We start from the raw sequence: 6,828 nt of genomic DNA, 5'->3' as shown, positions 1-6,828 counted from the left end.
CTCTCTTCTCTAACATATTTATTGCAACATTATTAACCTTCTACCCCATGCTACATTCTGTATCTCTATGTCTATTCTGCAGCTATCCATTTGTACCTCTTTATCCCTTTGCCTATTTTTTTGCCATCCCCACCAACTCCTTTCCCATCTAGTATCCTCTGAATAGTTTCTGTATCTAGGAGTTTATTTCTGCTTCCATTGTTGTTGATTTTGTCCTTTTCTATCCAACCCATTTCATTCAGTGCAATACCATCTAGGTCCATCAAGACAATGTCTTTTTCCATCCCCTTCCTTTCAGTCTGTCTGTGCATTTTAATCTGAGGTGAGTCTCTTATAGGCAGCATATGTAGGGTTGTTTTCTTATCCATTCAGCACCCTATCTTTTGGTTGGAGCACTTAAATTCTTTTCCATTTGAGATATTTATTAACAGATACGTAGCTATTACTATTCAAGTTTTTGATAAATGTTTTTCCTTAAGTCCCTCCAACATTTCCTGTAACATTGGCTTATTGAATTCCTTTACCTTATTGACTAGGAAGCTCTTTATATGTCCTTTGACTCTAAATGATAGCTTCAGTGGATAAAGTAACCTTGGCTATAGATCCTGGGTTTACATCACTCTGAATATTTTGTGTCAAGCCCTTCTGTCCTGTATGGTTTCTTTTGAGAAGTCAGTTACCAGTCTTATGGTGCTCCCTTTAGGTAATTGCTTTTAAGATTCTCTATTTAACCTTTGGCATTTTAATTATGATGTGTCTTGGTGTGAGTCTCTTTAGATTCATCTTTTTTGGGGGCTCTCTGATCTTCCTGGGGTTGTATGACTATTTCCTTCAGGTTAGGAAAGTTTTCCATCACCGTTTCTTCAAGTAGCTTCTCAACTTGTTCTTCTCCAGGTACCCTAAAACATGGATGTTTTCATTTTTAATTTTGTCTCATAGGCTCCTTAAGTTATTATGTTCTTGGCTTTTCCTTGCTGATAGGATTGGGTGTCCTTGGCTTCCCCATCCTCTATATCGGTGGTTCAATCCTCTTCATCCACTCTGCGGATTCCTTCTAATATAATCTTCATCTTAGATAATGTATTCATTTCTGAATAGTTCCCTTTCATAATTTCCATTTCTATTATCTCTTTGTTAAAGATCTCATTGAGTTTATCTACACTTCCCCTAAGTTCATCGAGCATCTTTATAACCAGTGTTTTGAACTCCAAATGGATTGCTTGATCCATTTTTCCTGGATCTCTGTTCTGTTCTTTCACATGGTTTCTGCTGCTTTGTCTTCACATTTTGGATGTGTCTGTTTCTATGTACTAAGCAAAGCTCCTATGTCTCCCAGTCTCATTAGTGTGGTTTTGTGTAGTAGGTGTCCAATGGCACAGTTCTGAGAGGGCTTCAGCTGCAGGCCAAGTGTAGCCCCAAGCTGTGCCCCTCCAGGACTACCTGATAAGATTCAGCAAGCAATCCACAGATGCTATGCTTAGTTGTCTCAAGAGGCCATGCCAGAAACCAAGGTCGCTGTGGGTCTTGGAGCTGCTTAGCAAGGGGCACAGGGCTCACCCAGGCCACAACTGGATGTGGCTTGGGTAGGGCTGTGAGTTGTGGGAGGAGTAGTTTCAGGGAATCCTCTGGGTGGAGCGACCTGTTATCCAGTTTGATGATGTCTCGGCTATGGCGGTGCTGAGTCCGCACACTGGGAGTGGGGAGAGCTCAACAGAGGAACAATGACTACCACCAGCATTTCTGCCTGGGAGAAATCCTTACTTCTGGCCCTTGCTCCAACAACTCGGTCTCCCCCTGTAAGTAAGTCCCTGGTGCCCCTTGAGCAGCCGACCAGGTGCCGGTGCTCACCTGGTGAGCGAGTCCATCACCGCGAAAGTCTGGTCACAGACACTGCCCCTTTAAGAGGAACATCTACAGCAGCTGCTGCTGTAGCCTCTTGGACTGGTCTCACGTTTTTGTCCCCTCCTACCTTTGCAGGGTGACTTCTTATTTCTCTTCCTAGTTAGGGCTTCTGTTCAACCAGACCCCAGGCGACTCTGCTTGCTGTCTGCTCTGTATTTCTGTCACAACTTTGATGTAGTCACAAGAGAAGAACAAAGTCTCTATCATCTACGCCATTTTTCCCGGTCTTCCTTAGGTTGGAATCTAGGTTGGACTGACAACAATGCTACTCAAAAGGGATAATGTAACTAAAGTACTGTGTTTTAATTCTCTTAGTAGGGAGACTAGTCTCATACAGGTATGTTGGTCAGAATGAAGACTAAAGCCATCACAGCTGGCTCTGGAGATATTTAACTTAGCCCAAATCAAGGAATGTTGGATTTCAAACTCACCTTCGACCCTTCATCACTAGCCAGTTAGTTATGGTTATCTTTCCAGAAAAGGTATTCCAGGTCTGCATCTCCTTGCAAACCAGGCTATCATTCCCGAAGCCCATCCTATAAAAAAAATTCTGGAGGTGCTACTTTTCCATGGAATAGTTTGAGATTTACAGGGAGGCGATATAATTTAGTGACTAGAACAGTCTTGGCAGATGGGCCTGAGGTAGAGTTCTAGATCTTCCATTTTCTAGCTTTGCAACCTGTTGGCAAATCAGTGACCCTCACCAAGCCTCAGTTGTCTGGTTAGAAATAGATACTAGGGTTGTTGAAAACAAAGTATAGAGGGAATTTTGCATCAAAAAAGAAAATAGTTGATCGCTTTAGGAGAAGGGGCAATTATTTCTTGATCTGATATAGGACTTAGTCTGCAGCTATAGGTGTCTGCGAGTCTTTGTTGGTAAAGTGAATGGAGGTCAGAAAGAGCGGCTAAAATCCAGAGCCTACGCAAAAGGAGATGTTTATAACATGTTACTCACAAAACACTGGGACACTTAGTGTCTTATAGCTTCCATGTTGAACATCAATCCTGAGAACTGGATCCCTGCTTAGATCCCCAAGTCTTCCAGGACTGGCAATGCACTAGGCAGTCAAACCAGGAACAGTGGCTGTGTCTGAGGCATAGCTTTCCTGTGTAGTGTCCATGTCCTAACCAACCCTAGTGTAGCTTGTTCTATCACTGAATTAAACCATGAATTAGTTCTGATCTGGGTAGGTAGCTTCTTCTGAGGTTGACTTAGATCATCTGTAAAATAGGGATAAAGAGTGGTATTAGATCTAAATTCTCTACTCAATATTGGACTGATCTTAGGGTTTCTGTGTGATTGGATGTCAGGTAAAGAAAGTAAATGGAAACATGATAAGAATTTTCTTGACCTTGTAATATACCATCTTGATATAACGAAGAGTCATGTCTTAGTAATTCTACCTTGCTCAGAGGTCTTTGATTAAACAGTGGCTATGAGTTTTAAACTGATGAGGCATGCCCAGACATGGGCTCTGGGACCTTCCCATTTCTGCCTGTGTAGGAACAGCTATGACTAAATCTCTTTTCTATATTGGTCTTCCTTTAAATTGTCATTTGAAGATAGGTTTCAACATTAAAGTTTAGACAACCCCAGCATGCAATTATAGTCAACATCAGAACTAACCTGAGACTAAGCTGGTCAATATTCCCTGGGTCCTTCTGTTGAAGGGTTGTCTTGTATTCCAGACTGGGGCTAGAGAAAGGACATGGAATTGCCATTGTCCTCAATGGCTGTCTCACTCTAACTGGCTCTTGAAAGGCAAGGAGCTGAGGACTGCCTGACTAAATCCTTCTCTTTGCTTTTAGGGGGAAAGAAAGGACACGATTCCTAGACTAACTGGGAAATAGGACAGTGAAACACTAAACAACTGGGGAAGATTGAGGCAGTGGCCGCTGGATTGAATGATGCCAGAAGACCATGGAGAACTGAGTAGACAGTGGCATGGCAAGGGGAAGCCTACTTTGTAGCTACTTGGCCATGTGTCCTTTGTAGTGCTGACTGCCTATAGTCTTATTGCATAGTTAGATGCCATAGGATGACCAAATCATACTGTAGGCATAATCACAGTAGCATTGTTCAGTAGGTTTATATTAATGGAAAAGAAATAGTGTGGAAGTGTGTAATATGACTGGTTTCTAGCACTGGAGCACCCCAGCCGAAATAGTTGGTCACACAAAAGAAAACTCATATTTTGTTTCAATGTTTTGTAAGAGCCTGCTATTGGTTCCTTGAATAAAGGACAAATTCAATGAAAAAACAGGGTTACCCTTTGTTGGTGAGTATAGTCAATTTTGCTCTTTTAGTATCTGTTGGGGTATATACTTAGAGTACCTTGAAGAGGTCCCATGGAATGGGCAGTGGAGTTGGGCAGGTGAGTTGGAAGACTTCCAAAATCTGGCTTAAAGGGTAGTTTTGCTGTCCCTGTAAAATAGAATTCCCAGTCCTTTGAAATACTAGGAAGTTCTTTCCTAGTTTCCTTTCATTTCCTTAGTCATTTTCCAACTCCACCACTTCTTCCCATCCATTTTGAAGGAGGAAATATCCCCTAACCCCAAAACTCATAATACAATATTGGAAATTGCTATGAAAACACAAAACAAGTGAAAAACATCAAATCTCTTCCAAGATTCATTTAGCAAGCACACAAATTAAAAACTAATCAAACTCAAGTTGTATAAATATGTACAACTTAGCCATCTTATTGAAGTATGATTGACAAGAAAACGAGTCATGTAAAAGAAAATTATGGCTTTTGGCTTAACTTTGAGTTAAGAACATTAACAACAATTTGCATGCAATGAATAGCTTCTTAAATACAATAATTAATTTTCTACACACATTTTAAATATGTATTTATAATTCAGACTGTAACCTTGAACAATTTTAAGTGGCAAAAATATACAGAAACAATTACAAGTGGAAACAATACTAGAAAGTGCCCTGTCTTTTCCCCAGAGACTTACAATATAAACTTCAGGTTAAGAAACCTTGAGAAATGTTTTGTATATTAAGAATATTTTTGGAAAGGGTGCGAATAACAGCTTTCCTTTTGCTTCAAAATACTCAACATTTTGAAGTCATGGATCTTAGAGCCTGAAGGCAGCAGCCCCTAATGGAGGCAAAACTAAGGCGGGGAATCCAGCGTGGGGGCAGCACACTACTGTTTCTTCCTTCAACCCCTTCGCAAGGCTCAGCTCAGGTTCCCACTTTAAAAGAGCAGCTGAGGTCACTTCTACTTTAGAAGGGTAAACATCTGGTTAGGATGAACAAATTTCATCTTCGTTAACTGGAATGAGCGGTAATTCGTGCAATACCTTTCCATTTTAAAAGTCTATGTATCTGAACCCACGAAGCAGCAGGTCTGTTGTGGGTCTGAGTAACATCCGTGAGCCCTGTAAGCAGAGAGCATAGTGTGGAGCAGCTCAAAGTTCAGCTGTCAGTGGCATCTTGTAGTTGATTGTAGTCATCTTTCTTTATAATCATAGCTATACCTGTTTTTCTGGCACTGTAACTTCACTGGCACCTTTTCATTAACACCTTATTCCTATGAACACTTTCAGGGCACAACATATTGTCCTCCAGGCATGGGGCGGGGGGCGGAAAGTAGCAGGCTGGTAGCAAGAGCAGACTCCCTTGTTCTTCAGGAACCTGGGCTTGCCCAGCATAAAACTGTGGGAACCTAACCCTTTGTGTGTGCAGGGAAACTTTGCCCATAGACCACGCACCTGACAGCAGAGGCCTCTCGTGGCGATTCCATTGCGTCCATCTTCCCAGCCGTGGCTGCAACTCTGGCCCAGGTGGGGCAAACAGCCTCTGGGGCAGTAGTTGTCACAACATCATTCACTCTCTCATTGAGAGCAGTAGACTCTTCAAGAGCAGGTGCCACCTTCTCAGAAGGAGCAGTCACTTTAGGGAGATCAGAACTTTCCAGTGTCATCTACTCCCTTTTCTATCTCTGATTTTCTTGGTGACTTTGTCAGAATCTCGGCCTCTTTTACTGTGACAGGAATGTTCTCTTGATTAGGGTAAGCATATTCGCAGTCTCTCTTGCATCTAGTTGCAAGCCTTTGGTGTCCGCTTTTATTGATGGCACCAGGCTCTCTCAATGTCTCGGTGAAGGTCAACTGGTGGTAGTTTAGAGGGTAGTGAAGGAATTGATATCTTCTGAAGTCTTACTCTCTTTTTACCATATACCACCTTTTGTGGACAGGAAGCTTTGTCATCTTTCACAGATCTTTTTTTCATTTGGTCCCCTTCACTGAGGTTCTTCGAATGTTTGGTTCTGCAGTAGCTCATTGTTCCTCTTTGACGTTTACTGACATGGGTTTGAATTTGCAAGTCATATTTCCACCCCGCTGACTTTGTGGAGTTCCCCTGGAAGATTTTTTCCATTCCTTTGTTCTTGACCTCTTCTGAATAAGCGTTTCCTAGAGGAATGATGTACATCCATTCAAAAGTTTATCATTCCTCCCTTTAGTCTTAGCCAAGGGAAGAATTGCATTAATGAGAGTAGGAATAATTCATGGGGCACATGTAGCTGACTCTCTCTTTAGCTTTTAGAGCTATCTGCCCTCTCTAGTTTGTCTGGAAGAATGTGAAACCAAGCTGGGTTTCCCCACCTGTGTCAGAAGGTTTATTCAGCCTGGTTCAGGGGGACCATTTCTTCCAAGCTTGGTTCTCTGATGCAGTATAGTTGACAAAGGTAGTCTGATTCTATGACTTTGTCTAGTTTTCAGTTGAGGCGTGGCACTTCACATATTAATTTGGGATCTGAATTTCTGTGGGGCCATGACAAGGTAGCCCAGGAGACACACCAGCCACACATTGCTGCTGGCTCTGTGTCCATGGCTCCACACTGGTATGCCAAGAGCTAAGGCCAGGCTAAGGGTTTTCAAGTCTCCCTAGTGCTCCTGACCAGATGT

General features: G+C 42.2%; 1 pseudogene; it reads right to left on the bottom strand.

The window, feature by feature from the left end:
• Window positions 1-5,419: 5,419 nt before the first annotated feature.
• LOC112476325 lies at window positions 5,420-6,352 on the bottom strand (annotated as a pseudogene).
• Window positions 6,353-6,828: the final 476 nt, after the last annotated feature.

This window comes from Pteropus alecto, unplaced genomic scaffold (genome assembly GCF_000325575.1).
Source record: "Pteropus alecto unplaced genomic scaffold, ASM32557v1 scaffold161, whole genome shotgun sequence".
NCBI classification, from domain to species: domain Eukaryota; kingdom Metazoa; phylum Chordata; class Mammalia; order Chiroptera; family Pteropodidae; genus Pteropus; species Pteropus alecto.
This window is presented reverse-complemented; position numbering and strand designations above follow the sequence as displayed.